At 42.5% G+C, this 16594-nt stretch overlaps 1 protein-coding gene across 1 annotated transcript in view; it reads left to right on the top strand.

Moving 5' to 3' along the window:
- Window positions 1-529: 529 nt before the first annotated feature.
- Window positions 530-16594, top strand: part of ANXA11 (annexin A11) — a 132063-nt gene continuing 115998 nt past the window's right edge. Inside the window, exon 1 of the mRNA XM_078642949.1 lies at window positions 530-880. The gene's annotated coding sequence lies outside the window, so the exon portion shown is untranslated. The remainder of the gene's footprint in view (window positions 881-16594) is intronic.

Raw genomic sequence — 16594 nt, 5'->3', positions numbered from 1 at the left:
GTGGAAAGACAAGGGAAGAGAGAGAGACGGAAAACTGTTACAAAGGCCCAAAGCAAACCCCGTCAAGAGTAAGATACATGGGTCCAGAAGGTTTAGTAGTGGGTTAAAGTGGCCTCGGTGCTTTTAGTACGACGCAACCTTCGAATTTGGCACTCCTATATTCAATTGCACCAGCAGCAGGCTTCTGAGCAGAGAACTGGGCAAAGGCACGCTTTCATTTACACTCACTGATTGTAATTTGGAGTAGCCCAGTCACATCCTAAGTAACTCCATATTAACTATCCACTCCAAAATGGGTTTCAAGAAGCCCAACGGGAAAGGGGGCATTTCCATACCCAAGGTCTGAGGTAAACCGAGGCTCTCAAATATGTAGTTCATCTTTTCCGAGATTTGTATAATAGTTTAGAAGTTTGTCATTTTTTAATCCACTCTTTAGAGTCAGGCCTACAAGTCCCAGACTGTAAACCTCAGCCTGTCATCTGGAGAATTCTGGGTAAACGAAGGTAGGGCTATTATTCCAAGCGTGTATAGTTTCTTGCGTAAAGCAGGGGAGTGTCTGTGTGTACACGAGGCTTTCCCACAAGCTCCTGCCCTGCCCCTGAGGGAGTGTAAGTGTGTATAGGGGGGGCTGCTGTGGGCGGGTCCCACGGCCTGCTGTAAGAGGCTCTGGCTGAGCAGGAAGTGCTGCACAGATCCGTCGGAGCAGGCAGGGCAGCAGGAGCGCAGCCCTCGGCCTCAGCAGCGGCCCCGCCCTCCTTCCGCCTCTCCCCGAGACTGCTCCTGCTGCCGCGTCGAGATTAGAAGGGATCCGAGAGAGCGGAGGACAGCTGCTGCCGAGACAGAAACACCCGCCGCCGAGGGTTCCCCAGAAAAGACTGAGGTACACCATCCGTCACTCAGCCTGCTAGACTCTCTCTGCGGGAGAGTCCATTTCTCAAAGTTGTGGGGGGCGGGGTAGTTAGGTGGAAGTTGTCATGTTTTGATTATTTTTTTTCGGATCTTCCTTCAGTGTCTTGCGTGTTATACTAATGCTGATGGTTATAGTCCGAGTCCCAGAGTTGGCTGCTTTCGGTTGTTGGCGAGGGTGGTGATAGGTTATTTAACACCCTCCCCTTTGGCCTTACCCCACCTGTCAGACCTCCGCGGCCAACTTCTCTCCGCTCCCCTGGCAGCGCCATGTTTGCAAAACAGGGTTTAGATTTAGACTGCTTGGTGCCAGAGTGAAAGTAATAGACTGTGTTCTTCATAATGTAAATCCTCTTCTTCTTTTTTTTTTTTTTGTGACCCAAGAACCCTTGAGCTGGGAGCAAACGTGTAACCCGTCCAACGTCCATTTCAGGAGGCTGCAGGACGAATTGATTCCCCTCCCCCACTCCGCCTTCCCCGCAGCTCTCAAGTTCACCCCCGACAAAAAGAATTCTTAAAGGCTCTCCCTTCAGAAGCTTAAAACTCCCGAGTCCATCGTAATAAAGACAGACTGACAAACAGATACCTTCCCTAGGGGCTGCTTAATTGCAACTTTCCTTCAAATCTGCCATCTTCAGGCCCCCGACTGGTATTTCCGACCCGCTCAGTGATTATCTTCATTATGTATTTTTACTGAAGCGCCTAAATGTTGTAGCGCTTAAAACCCCGTACATAATTGGACGAAACTAAGGCAGGTTAAAGTCTTCTACCTGCACAGGAGTCGAGTCGTTCGTTAGAAACTTTCCTCAGGGCTACAGAGGGAGCGCCGCTTGTGGAGCTGTTGGGTGTGACCTGGGCTGACCATCCGAGAGCAGCCACGCCCACTGTGTAAACACCTTAATGTCTTTCACAAGATCCGCTTAGTCGCAAGAGGGCTTTTCTACCTAATGATTAGGAAACTCGGTCATGGTGATTGCCACAGGCCTCGTTTCAAAATACTGTGTTTTTCAAGTGTAGTTTTAGTTCATGTGGGCAGCTGTAGGGAAGTGGCTCCTGTGAGGATAGGTCAAAGGTCATGAAAGAGGAGGCGACGCCAAGGAATTCTGGACTGACAGGCATTTCACTGGCACCTTAAGAAGGCTATTTCGGGCGCTTCCTTTGCAGGGAATTTTAGTTCCCTATTCTTTCCTGCTATTGGTATTGCATGTTTAACGAATAGAATGGTTTCAGTTCCCCTAACTTGAACATTGCGTGGCACTTTAATGTTTAAGGGCCTTTGCCTAATCTATTGTGAAAGGGAGTGGATTAACTGCATGTAGTATACATTGGGGACTGAGCCACTTCATTTAGTACGGGCAGCGCTTTAAATTGGCAGGACATTTACTTCTTTAAATTGAAAGGTATTGTAATTTCATTTATATAGTGCTTACTACCCCTGACGAGGTGTCGAAGTGCTTTTTCGGCGAGTAGCTTGCTACTCCGGAACACATAAAGAATTAGTGTTGAATACTGAAATATGAAAGTAATTTGAGTGGTGGATAGGTTAGTCAGTTATTTGGACTGAGAAGGATAGCCGAGGGATAAGAGGGAAACAGTTTGCATTTATATAGCGCTTGTTATTCCTGATGCTGTGTTGAAGCGCGAGATGTGTGTGTGTGTGTGTGTGTATGTATATATATATATATATATATATATATATATATATATATATATATATATATATATATATATATATATTCACTGAAAAAACCATAACGTTTCACACCAGTTATAGTTAGCTGAACATTTTACTCCTACAAAACCATTGAAATTCCCACGTTATAGTTAGTTGGACTCACTATAACTCGCGCGCCCGCAATCCACTGCTGATGATGTCACATATTACATCATTCATGACATGGTCAGTGACATCTCAAATGACATCACTGAAACACGTAGGGTATCTTTTTTGGCTCCTATGCTGATCTAATAAATCCTCTTTCAACTGGATTTGGGACTGGCGCACTCGTGCATTTCTGCGCTTGGCGAGTGTGTGTGTATATACATATATATGTGTTTTTTATTATGCGTTTATTTGGTATATAAAGAGATCTGAACAATCGTAAGTAGTGCTTTTAGAGACAGACTGCTCAGAAAGTACTCAAGAGCCAAGACCAGTGGTCGAAGTGCATTTAAAAAAAAGTATGAGAACTGTGATGTTGTGCGCAAAGTGGGTCTGGTGAATGCCTGTAGGGGCGGGGTCAAAGGTGAGGCTAAAAAAGCAAACTATTCTATAGACTTTTTTCGGTCTCAGATTGCACATAGTGTGTTTTGTACATTTGTAATTGTTCTTCAAAGGCATACACTAGAATGCTCAGCTGGTAACTCCCTTGCAATACTGCTCAGGATCATCAGTAAGCTTCAGGTGATTCCATCAATTAAAGCCAATACTGGCTTCCAAGCTCCCTTTACATTTGCAGATTAACCAGTTGTGTCCATTTACATTTCTTGCAGGCACCCTGGCAAGAAGGTTTGTTTTTGCTGTCTACCCCTCCCTTTGTTTCACAGCACAGGAAACTCCATGCCTAACATTTTAGCGGAAGCATTTCACCTCTCAAAATTAACCCTCCTGTGACAGTTGTATTTTTGCAAAAAGTTGGGGAACTTTGCGAAGTCATAAGGATTTTGGAGGGGGGCAAAACCTAATTTGGCCCTTCCTGCTCGCAACAAATCTGAATTTATTATACATTTTTAACTCTATCATTACGTTGTCAACCCGCTTCCTTGGCCAGCCTACCTCTGGTCACAGCCCTGCAACACAGTTTCCTTCTGGTTGACCAGCACCAGTGAAGCAGAAAGATGAGTGGTGTGGACAAACCTGCTGCAGATGTTGCAGTGGACTGGTGTCTCATCTTTTGGGTCTGTACATATGGAGGGTGCATTTTTGTTTAATGCAATCCAGTCCCTGCTGTGCAAGGAACAGGTATTCCCAAGTTGGCACCATTCTGTGACTGCACTGGCCTAGCAGCGGCGCCACATGGTTGGTGCAGTCAAGAATGGAGCATATAATGCTGCTATGCACTTTGACATCTGGCCTATACCTGTAGGCTACCCTGGGGCCCTACCTCAAGGAAAGCTGTCTTCCATTGGACTGCACCAAAAAAGAAGATAGACTAGTAGTTCGTCCAAACCTTCTACCCACAATGTGGTGTAGTTTGTCATTCATTCAAGCATACAGTGCTGATGGGAGATTTTGTTAACTGCAATCCCCCTTCTGTGTGGGGCTGGCACTCAGTCTGGTCGGTGGTATTAGGCGGTGATTGCACCTGTCTGTCAGTAGCTCTAAAAAGAATGAGGACACAATGCCAATCTGTACTACACCGTAAACATGTTGCATATGGTATAAAGACAAAGAGCAGTGCAATTGAGCTGGTCTTATACACTTTGAAATGTTAAACGCTTGCTGAATCTAACCAGAACCTAATGGGTACTTTGGTTTAACCAGCATCATTCCTCAGGAAGAGACTGAAATGTGTGGGCATCCTGGATTGGCCAATACAAACGAAAATAAGTAAACAAATAGCTTTTTATTAAACCTCTTTAAAGCCTAGGACTGTCACAGAAGCCTAACACTGGGGCCTCTGGGATGGTGGTGGCCCTGGGCCAGAGCCCACTTTGCCCATGCCTTAAAACGTCTCTGTCAGGGAACTGTTATTATTGAATGAAAAAAGTATGGGCATGTCGTGCCCCTCAGATCCCGCCGACTTTGACTACTATCCAAGAACATAAGAGCAGTGTAAAGAGTGTGTCATAGGACCACCAGTGATTTTCTTTTCCTGAAATGTCTGGTTCCTGTAAACTACACAGTATTTTCACTATTGTATGTCCAGGCTGGTTATAGGGGCTGACTCATTTTCAAAGTTATGCTGACTTCTAATGATTGAGGCCTCAAGCTATACTGCTTCGAAGTTTGACATTTTTTTTCTGTCTACGATTTCATACTTGTTCTGCTGCAAGCCTTCAATATAACCGTGGCAGATGCAGGAATGCAGTGTTCAGGCCAATTTTTTCCTCCAGGCGTATTTCCTTTTAGGTGAGGCCTTCTTCTCTTTTTTTTTTTTTTTTTTTTTTTTTTTTTTTTGTAGCATTTTTAATGCTTTCACCGAGGTTTGTAAACGCATGCTTATCTTCCTGGACTCTTCTGAATTTTGCAGCTCATCCCTAATGCCCACTATCAGTGCAGCTTGAAGAGGCAACCGGCTACTCAAGGCAGCCACCTAGAGTCTCTTGTTTTCCTTCGAACTGGCACAAACTAACTGTTGTAATCTTCTTTCCTATATTTATATTTGGGTGGTACATTCTGCCCCCCCCTGTACCCTTCCCCTCTTGGTATGCCCCACTAGAGTTTGACTTAGAATGTTGGCACCTCTACAGGCAGTCCTGGAGAGTAGGTGACAGAATAAAGATTACTCCTACCTTCTCATGCTTTTCAGTGATCTTCTTTGTAACACTAACCCATTAGGCACACTCCTAGTGCAACGACTCGGCCAAGACATTCGCACGACCCAGAGCCCTATACATGTTTGATGTTTGTGTATAAAGCAGTCCTAGGGATATTCACTGAGTGCCTCCCTGATATCCTGTTCCACCACACCCTCACCAGAACCAAAGATCAGAAAATGAAAACCTCCTAATCCCGCCCAAACCACCTTGAGCTGCATCTAGTGTTGGTTCTTCCACCGCTCAGGACCTCTGTTGCGGCATTCGCTCCCACCAGCCCTTGGGAGTAAGCCCTTCACTCAAGGAGGTCAAAAGTGCTTTAACAGGTCATCTGCTGTTGGAAAATAAAGTGTGATCAGATCACCGCTCAGCACATAATACTGTATATAAATATATATATTTATGTATATGCGTCTAATTAGACATAGATATGTTCTTATAGGATCGGCTGTCCTTTGAGTCAGTGGTTCAACAATGCCTTCTGCTAAGGCGCCGATCCTTGTGCATTTTCCATAACCTGGTGGACTCCATTTATCCTGACTGTGATGGTGGAAGACAAGAAAAAGAAGTACCTCTTGGAAATCTATACTTTTGCTGTCATGCTTACAAAGTTTTAAAAGGCTGATATAGGTTTATGCTTCTATCGAATTACCATCATGAAGACAGCTTGGTGGCAAATTGAAAGCCAGTACTTTGGGAGGACTGAGTGGTGGAAAATGAGAAGGTACTATTGTGAAAGGAATTAAGTGGAGTGTTCCTGGAAGCCTTGAAGGTGGAGCTAAATTTTCATAGAGGAAGCACTGACAGGGAGTGTACATAGGAAAATGTGTGTGACGGGCTGTACCTGAAACACATTGCTCTTACCATTTTTCTCCAGAATATGTTGGCGGCTACATGGTAATATCGCTTTATTTATTTGGCGATGTTGAACATCAAAAATCCCTTCAAAGCCATATTTACCAATGAAACAGGTGACATGGAGACCATATTTTGCAAATTCAAAGCCATGAAGAAAATAATAATTTCGTCTTATATGGAATGGCACAGAAAAAAGTTGCAAACAAGAAATTGTGGTGAAAATGTTGTTTCCTGTCATGGCAAACCTCATAATTGTGGTTTAATAAATCAATGTTATGTTGCCAAAGGGTCTAACCCACTGAGAGTATAATTTCAGATAAAGCTCATAAATGGAGATTAAAACTATTTTTATTTTATTTTTTTGTAAAGAGGACAACTAGTGAAACATAAAAAAATCGACATCCACACTTTCTCAACATTTTTCGCCACGGGTTGAACCCTTTATTAATTCGGTCTGTTTTTGTTACCGATACAGGCATAGCACAGTGGTTTCTTAGAACAGTATTTCTGCCCTGGGTGTTGGGTCCCTCCCTGCCTCAATCCCACCTCTTCTTTATTACCTTTTTTTAGGTGTACCTAAGTGGCATCTGGCCACTGTTGTCAAATAAAGATCCTATATTGATTAGTACTTTTTAAAGTTTCAGGTTTGTTCGGCAAGATGGGTGAATTCTAGGGAGCACTTACTGTCTCCCTCTGTTATTTGCAATCTTGAGCCCACATCTGATCTCGAAGTGATGCACTGAGTTCTATTGACAATCAACACCACTTCAATTCTACTTGCTACTTTAAATCTGCAGAAATTTGAGAGAATTATCGCTGCATATTGTCATTGTTTTCTATTTATTTGTAATTCGTAGTAAATCGTCAGGTGTCCAAGGTCCTAATCCAACTAGTGTTTAGTACTGGTGCTGATAGTTGTTGTTTCCACGTCAATAGTCCTTGCTGTCTGCACATTCTCTTGTTTTGAAAGTAGGGGACCCCTATATAATAATGAACTCGCTATACATAGGGAAGTACAATAAATTTGAAAAAAGTCTATAGCTAAGTTGAAGAATGACAATAATTAAAATAGGTGAAATGAACAATGAATAGTAAAGAAAGCCCACATAGAAGGGACTGATCACCAAATTGATCGAGAATTTCTTTAAATTTTATTGATTGGATATTTATTTTTTGTTTTTTGAATAGATTTTTAAATAAAGTCCATAGCCATTACCTTCTGTCATGTGTCTCGGTTGGGCATGTGCATGGCTCTGGTGCTGTACTGGCCCTTTTATTTTTTTTATTTTTTTATTTTTTTTTAAACAGTGTGACGTGCTTCATACTTTATTTATTATTTTTTTCTCGCTCTGTGCTGCTCACTCGTCTTGGAAAAACTTATTCCCGGGGCCCTGTCTCTTAGAACGTATTTCAAATGCTAACTGGTCGAATCTGCATCCCACATTTGGAAATTGGGTGTTTTGTATCAGTGAGAGATGTCTTATTTTGTGGAGAATTCTACAAATGAATTTGTGTTTTTGCAGCCTATGGCATTCTGCCGAAGATTTGCATTTTTCTGTACCATTCTCAAGTTGTGTACTCGCATGCTCATGTGTATTTCTCAAATTCGCGCACAAGTATTGTACTGCTGGACATATATTTCAAAGCTGCTTAGGTTCAATTGGCTCGTATCCTTTTAAAGTCAAATGTAACCTTCCTAACCCTTCGTGTGTGGCAATGCTTTGATGACTCATTGTCAACTGTGAGCTTTCGTAGGACTGTGACGTTGCACTCCTACATAAAGGCTTGTCACGAGTCTATACAATATCTGTCGAATTAGTGTTAAGTTGCACAAGATTTTCCATTTGTTTACTTCAAACCAAAAATTAGGTTTTTTTGTGGAAAATAAAACTCATCACAGATGTTGCTATAAATCTGACCCTCAAATTTGGACAGTTTCGGTGTCCGATTATGAGCTAGTTCATACATTTTTATAAGGTGGGTGACATGTTGGACCGAATTGAGGCAGTTATGCTGATGTCCCCTCAGATGAAGACCAGCTGAGATCAACATATTATGATCATAATTAAAATCATTCCTCCGAAAGCATGCTTATGGCTAGTTTAAGAGTAAGTTGAGCTGCACAGTCCATCTTACGACCACCATTCCAGCCCTGGGCCTGATTAGCAAATGTCGGAGAAGATATCCGAGTGCTGGAGTTGAGAAAGCGAGCGATTCTTCTAGAATTTACTCCCCCCCCCCCCGTTGATGACCTCCACGTAAAAACCTACTTTACAGTGGGTGGCAATTCAAGAATTCACCATGGTGTGCATCTTGTCGGCCCGACTAAGATAGTCCGTCAATCAGGCCCCTCCATATACCCGAGGAAAAGGGTACCTTGCAAGTGCAGCAACAACTATGCTTTTACTCTTGTTTTTTCTGTTGAATAATTTGACCATAGGCAATTCTGGCAAGAGCTCAGAAGCACCTACATCTAGTGCATGGCTTATCTACTGCGGAATGTTGAGAGTTACTGTTTTTTGTTTTTTTTAAATGAAAAAACATGAAAATTGTCTTGTTCAGTGATACCTGTGACTATCTCCGTAAACGATAACTGGTTCGGCTCCCCTAGACCGCAAACTGCTCATATACACATTGTTCCATAGAATGAGCTCCCCTTTCTTTCTTTTCTATATCTGTGACCTGCATACGCAAACACACATGCTTAAGTGTACCGGTTAAGCCTGTTTTAACGTTTGAACTAGATGCATTAAAGTAGCCTTATGACAAGCTCATTGTGCTATTAAAACTAAATGAAGAAATATGGCATTCTGTTAAAAAGGCATGTACAACTATAAACAAAATTTGATGAGTACTTTTTACTATAATTTTGTCTATAGGCAATCACTCAACCCCTTTTTCTTGCCGCTTTTTTTTTTTTTGTTGACAAAACATCCCCTTTGGGCCATACTCTTAGTACATTATGAAGCCGGTGTACAAGGGATTTGGTACAAGTGTCTTCTACTATGGCAGATTCATGAGGAAAAGCAACATGTTGTTGCTACCCTACAAGAGCTATATAAAACCGTGAAGTGAATCTTAAATGATATTGCTTATTTTAATAGCACTTTGCCTGCCTAAGATCGCCGGTGTGCTCACTGGGGGCTGAGGATGTGGAAGTGAGCGACCTTAAGAGGGGAGTAGTAGACTAGATGGGAGAAAAGGGTAGGGTAGGGTGGGTTTAGAGTGAGTGGGGTGGGTGCTGTGGTCTTTCCACAAACACCAGCATCTCATGGGACCGAGTGATCGGGTATCAGGAGGACCCAACCTTGGGTGCCTGCTGTGCAGGAAGGTTGGTGAGGCAGTGGCAGGAGAAGACTAGGGAAGAGGAGCATGTAGCAGTCCGCGGAACTGTGGCATATCGGAGTAAATTATGGTGCACTGTATACTTGTCTTTGTGTGACTAAAGCAATGATTTACTTTAAAAAAAAATATATTTTTAAGGTGTGGTAGTAGCCATATTGGAAGGTAACTCAGGCAATGCCTGTCAATAATTATGACTGTGAAACGTTTGTTCTGTGATGTATTCCTATAGGTTCTGAATCGATCCCCCTATTCCTGACCCTATTCTGGTTAACAAACCAACAAGTTAACTAACAGTCAGCCCATGAGGCAGCAAACCCCCATGATGCAGATACCGTTATCTGACGAAGCCACACTACGGCACAGGAATGTGTTATCTGATTAGGTCATAACGCTTGCGATCTAATTAGACAAGCGATATTCCTCCAGCCCCTGATAAGGCATACGGAGTTCTCAAAACAAATCAAACCTATGACAACCTGGAAAAACCCTACGGCCATTGTTTTGATTTCATCGAGAACTTCAGCAAAAGAATGTGCTAACGACCTGGTCGTATGACATCCTTATTGACGTATCTATGTCCATCCTTACGTCAATCTCGGCACCTTAAAGGTATAAATATTACCGATATTGCCCTATGCAAACACACGCGGTGGTGATGAGACGGAGCAGCCAGACTTGCCGAAGCCCAGAGCAGAGCAGACCCCGCTGGCGCAGCCCCGCCTTCCTGACGCGCTGAGAACGAGACGCGCTGCTTTCTCCTGCCGAGAAATCCAGCACCGGCGTTTCCGGGTAGCCCTCGCAGGCAGCCTGGAATATCGAGAGCAGAGAAGAGAGATACCATCCCTCATTCATCCTAACTTCCAGGTACAGAACTGAATAACCCCTCACAGAGAATTCTTTAGTCAGTCACTTGGCAAAAACAAACTTAACTTAAACTGTAACTTTCTATTCCCGCCCACGTATTAGACTTAGGTCAGGTACACGGGGTAGGCGTATTTAGAAACACCAGTTGAGTACGTTTAGTCAAATGTATATGTGTATGTAATATATTTTATTCATTTTAAACCTTCATATGGCTTAGAAACCATATCAATGTTTTTACAATATTATTTTATACTTCTGCTTCTAATGTATGCACTTTACTTAACTATAAGTATTGCAATAATATCGATCCATTTCTCTTGTACGAGAAAAGAGACTGATCAATAAATAACATCTTTTATTGAACACGCCCGTCTCTTCCTTTTCTCTACAATCTGATGAGACTAAGAATGCACGTACTGACTGAGTAAAATAAATTGCCTTTTGTTCACACGACTCTCGAGATACACTCTTGATTAGGGGAGAGCAAAGTTGTCATGTTCTATGGTTGTCAGAAACTAAATCCCTTCTTGTCTAATCAGGGAAGTTAATTCCTTCCTGAACATTCGAGAAAGTTTCTAGTGAACTCTGAGCTAGCTGGCAAACCCAAAACTTTAAGTCTAATATCGACAGTAGTAGACCTAGTTAACGTCTGGTCTAGGCCTATACTATTGAAGGTATTATTCCAATGCGCAGAGCCTATTGGGATAATAGGAACTACACTACATGGCGCCCAACGCGTTTGGAAAGGGCGATAAAACTAACGTAAGACATTTAGAGTAACTCAGTCGTGCTTTCTCACTCAGACCCCTTTTCCCATTATACTCCAAAGACGTCTGGAGTGGGTGAAAGGTTATATCCGCCAGACCTCGCAGGAGGAAACTCCTATGTATGGTTCTTGGTATTAGTCAACGTTGAAGGATACACCGTTCCGAAATATTGTGCATCTAATCTTTGTTTCCATAAGAAACCTGATCTGCAAACAAACAAAATAACCATCCTGTCAGTAAAATGGGAGACAGTGATGAAGAAAGAGAGGCAGTTAGATTAGCAGCTGACATAGCAGAAGCTGATACTGCACTACAAAATGCAGACCCGGAGATAATACTCATCCCGGTCATCAAAAGGAAATCTATAACCTTAAAACTTATAGAAAATGGACTGACACCTAGAGGTGGTACAGTCATATTCGTAATTGAGGCACACGAATATCGGCAGACCGAGGTATACTATTCATGGATACATTTTCCAGCAGCAAATGCTGTAACAAAGTACTTCCACTATTACAAAATAGAGGAACCTCCTGAAACGTACACTCCTTTCGAGGAGGTGGAAGTACCACTCAAATTTCAAGAGCACCTGCTCTTATTTGATGGCGCCCTAAAACATAATAATCACATCACCAGGCTCGGTCCTTTAGGTAGACCAGGAGCAACGTGGCCGGTCCTAGCCGGATACACACCACATCCAGACATCGATGGGATGTCTGCAGCAAACCTTTTACCACAGCTAAAACAACTAATAAAAATACATAGACAATTAGTCCAGTATGTGATGCGGACTTCAACAATTCAGCCAGCGATTAAAATTCCACAGCTGACCCCTCACCAGGGGAACACAAATAAAATTACACCACAGAACATACAGTCCTGCCTAGGTAAAGTACCGGCTACACGGGAACAAATACCATTCTGGTTGGCACAGAAAATCACCCAAATAGAGGCGGTGTTTCCTGACACCACCCCATTAGAAAAACACAGGATTCTGACTATCTGTCTTCCAATGGGAATCGCACCACACATTGAGGACTGTGACACTTGGGGTACAGTCTTTGCTTCCATCTACACAAAAACGCACGGTGTTCCATCCATTTCGGTAATACCAGATGTGCTAAAACAAATTCAAGACGAATATGGTCCAGAACCCGCTTTAACTCTTGGTATGAAATTACTGAAAGACTTCAAGCAGGTCTCGGCTATATTATTACCCAACATAAAAGGTGAAGCAGCAAACGTGGCGATCCGCCAGAGGTTAAAGGAGACAGATATAGCAGACCAACCAGCTGAAATTGCCAGAATCCTAGAAAAATCCTATGAGGAACTAGGTAGAGATAGTTTAGGTGGAATACCAGTAAAACCACAACTGATTGAAAGTCCTGAAAAAATATTTTTTTATAATAACTCAACATCACAGAAAAAGAGCTGGGATGGAAACAAACAATCCAATCCTAAAGAAATTCCAGTCCAGAGCTAGGTCTCCTAGGCGAAGAGAAAAATCTCCGAACCAAAGACACAGGTCACCTCAGAGTGACCCCTCTGGGAAAAGATATAACCTTAGAAATAGGGATAATATAAAAAAGCCTGATAGATATCAAGACATTGATACACGTCCCTCTCAATCTTTTCAGACTTCCTCGCAGAAATCGGAAAGAAGAGGACGATCAGAACAAAGAGAAGAGCACGCCAAGTCCAAAGACAAGGAACCTGCTCCGCTAAAAAAGAAATTACAATTTCCAAAAAAGAAGGTAGCCAGTATCAAGGTAGTTAACAATGCCGAGAATACTGAGGACACAACTGAAAAACGGAGAATGGGCTCAGACAATGCTAGACAGCGCAGCAGAAGTGAGCATAGCTCGCAAAGTCCTTATGAATCATCTGGAGACAGTGGACACGAATGAATATCTTCAAGTGGAAACTGCAGACACCAGAGTTAGCAAACCTCACAAAATATACGAAATAACATTACATATAGAGGGGGATAAGACTAGAAAAATAAGGGGACTATTTTGGGATAATCTCTCCAAGGGCTATGACATCCTTCTAGCTGAAAAAGACTGGCCACCAGAGTTTGTCAGGGAGTGCCCTCATGGCGAAGAAATAATTATGCCTGCCTTCTCAAATCACATCCCAATTCATAAAAAATATACACTTGCTAGAAAGTGGGCAGTAGCTCTAGCTCCTGCTTTATATAAAAATCACGTAGGATGGGATGAGGACTCTCCTCCTCACAAAATCCAGTTAAAATCACAACCTACTGCACAAAGGCAGTACCCAATTAAGCAAGAAGCTAAAAAACAGGTAAAAGAAATTCTAGATCAGCTAGAATACCAGGGGGTGATTGAAACTTGCACCTCACAAATGAACAACCCTTTGTTTCCGGTCTCCAAACCAGACAATTCATATCGTCTAGTTTTGGATTACCGACACCTTAACTCATGTTGCAAAACTTTTGCAGTGCAAAACTCACATAGTGCTGCACTAATGAATAACATAGTGCGCAAAAAATACAAAACAACCTTAGACATCTCTAATGGATTCTTTTGTCAAAACATAGCACCAGAGAGCAGATATTTGTCTGCATTCTCAATAAATGGCACTCCAAAACAATTCTGTCGGTTAGCCCAGGGGTACAAGAACAGCCCGGGAGTATTCTCAGCGAGAGTAACAGAATTACTACCAATATATGACGACGAAGCATTATCGTATGTCGACGACATATACTTAACAGATGATGACTTGGAGACTCACTTGAAGAGAGTGAACACCATAATACTTGGGTTCGCAGCAGAGGGTTACAAATTCAACTTTAAAAAATCCAGAATTGCCCATCTGACAGTCCTGTTCTTAGGATATGAATTATCAAGTGAAGGCAAAAGCCTGGCTGACAATTTTCTAGAAAAATGTGCCGTCCTCCAAGCACCTAGAACACTAAAAAAACGACAGTCAATTCTAGGCTTCCTAAATTTCGGAAGAACATACATTGCAAATTACGCAGAAAGGGTCAAACCCCTTTATGATCTGATAAAACCAGATTTTAAAAGAAACAATTGGACTCAAATACACACAGAAATTCTGAGATCCTTACAAACCGACATGTTAATTAAAACAAAATTAGAAACACGTGATAACACACGCAATCTTGTGATTCGAGTCATCCCAGGGAGATGCGGATTCACATACCTGACCTCTGAGTGAGAAAAGGTACCAATTGCATTCAAATCACACTTGTACACAGAAGCTGAACAGAAATTCAGCAACAAAGAATTTTTTCATGCAGTTCAAACCGCAATAGCTAGAGAAAAAGATCAAGCTGACGGTAGACATATCACAGTCAGAACAGCAGAATCAGCCTTTGAGGCACTAACAACACCGTGTAATTTACCAACAACAACATTGAATCCGGAATGGATACAATGGGTGAATTCAATCACAACGGACAAAGTATACTATTACTTTGATCCAGAACTAGAAGAAATGGAAAATTTAGAATATGAAAGAACATTCCCTCTGCCAATCGACATTCTGCCTTTAAGCCATTACGCCTGTGTAATTTATACAGACGGACATGCTCAACCCCCCGTTTGGGGAGAACAGGCATACAACCCCACATGTGGGATTACAAAAGAAGTGTGGCGCGGAGGTAAACTAAAACCTCTATTAACAAAAACACACTCAGTAGAAACTAATTCAGAACAACAGACTGAAATATTAGCATTGAAAATGGCGCTAGATAATGCGGATCGCGATTTCCCGACACTTATAGTGTCAGATTCATATTACTGCGTCAAATCATATAACAAGGATTTGCAGACATGGATTCAAAACGGTTACAAAGATGACACAGATGCACCAATAAAGCAGAAACTGCTCTGGGAACAAATAGCTCTTTTACAAAAAGAACTACCAAAGACTCACGTGACACACTCACTGAGTCATCAACGTGATGGCGTTCACGTTGCAGGGAATTCATTGGCTGAAACAGCCACAGCGGCAGCCACTAAATCGGCTCCCGTAGTTCGAAAAAAGCGTACATTAAAATACATTGGCGGTGAAACAGTGCTGGCGGTGAAAACGTCATCAAAAGGCGACTGCTCAGCGCTACCGATCAACTATCCACTCAATTATACATACATAATCGATGCAAACTCCGTCCCTTTTGCTCGAATCCCTGGAGTGGGGGATAGAGTGATTCCAAACATGGACAGGAGAAACTTGTTAATCGCAGACGCACATATGGGCGAGGGTCTCAGACACCTCAAACTAAAAGATTCTCTGGAAGAATTACAATCACGGTACTGGTGGCCAGGCATGAGCCTGCGTCACACCATGTTTGTAAAAAACTGCCCAAACTGCAACAGAGATCGCAGTGGGGAGAGAAACAGTTTAATACCTCGTCGTTTTACTCCAGGAAAAATCAAGAGTAAAAAGCAAGGCTTGCGATTAACATATACAGGCTAGTTTCCACTTATAATGTAGATCACCAGCACTCGGCTGACGTCTGGACTGTTACACAAGATTTGCGAGTCTAAATGGCATATACGCTAAGAGCATGCTACGTTTGACCATTGTTTTCACTCTAGCCCTCCAGCCTGAGGGGAAACATGGCCAAATGAGCATAGCACAGCGGGAATCTTCTCACTTCCTTCCTGAGGGATACGGGATGGTGTAAAGAAAAAACCAAGGCATAAAGCAATCTATAACGGAAAGGATATTAGGTTCGGGAGCTGGGTGGGTCAAACATCTAATAAGTGTCCAACATAGTCTAAATAACTTGCCAAGAAATTCTCTGAAGGGATTCAGTCCGTACGAATTATTATTTGGAACTAGGATGCTAATCTCTGATCTTGACAGTCAGACTTCAGTGGTGAAAGAAAAAAGCTTTGATATCAAAGACCGTTTGGCTATTTTGCAGGACTTAAACAAAACAAGAAAAGACCTGAGCAACATAAAGTTGAAACAACAGCCAACAACCACTGAAGAACCACCACCTGTCCCAGTAAGACCTGTCTGGATTCCAAAAGTCGGGGATCTAGTCAGAGAAAAGATCGCGGTAAAGAAGGAATTTGGGCCTTCTTACAGAAAAGCAGTTCCTGTCTTGTCTGTCAACGGGACAAGATCAGTTGTACTACCGCCACTTGCTGGTAAAAAGGAGAACCGAGTTGTATCCATCGACCTGGTAAAACCACAATCATGTGGCCGATAACAAATAGTAGGCCAAGTGGACTCCCAATAAGTAGCAGAACACCAAGGTTTGCTACCAGTACAGAGGTCCTAACTAAGAGGCTCATCACATTCGAAACGCCTACAGAAGAACAACAAGGACTATGCAACAATGCAATGGAACATAGACCTCTGAAAACCCAAAT

Source organism: Lissotriton helveticus, chromosome 5_1 (assembly GCF_964261635.1).
Source record: "Lissotriton helveticus chromosome 5_1, aLisHel1.1, whole genome shotgun sequence".
NCBI classification, from domain to species: Eukaryota; Metazoa; Chordata; class Amphibia; order Caudata; family Salamandridae; genus Lissotriton; species Lissotriton helveticus.
Note: the sequence above shows the minus strand (reverse complement) of the source record. Positions and strands in the feature narration are given on the sequence as shown.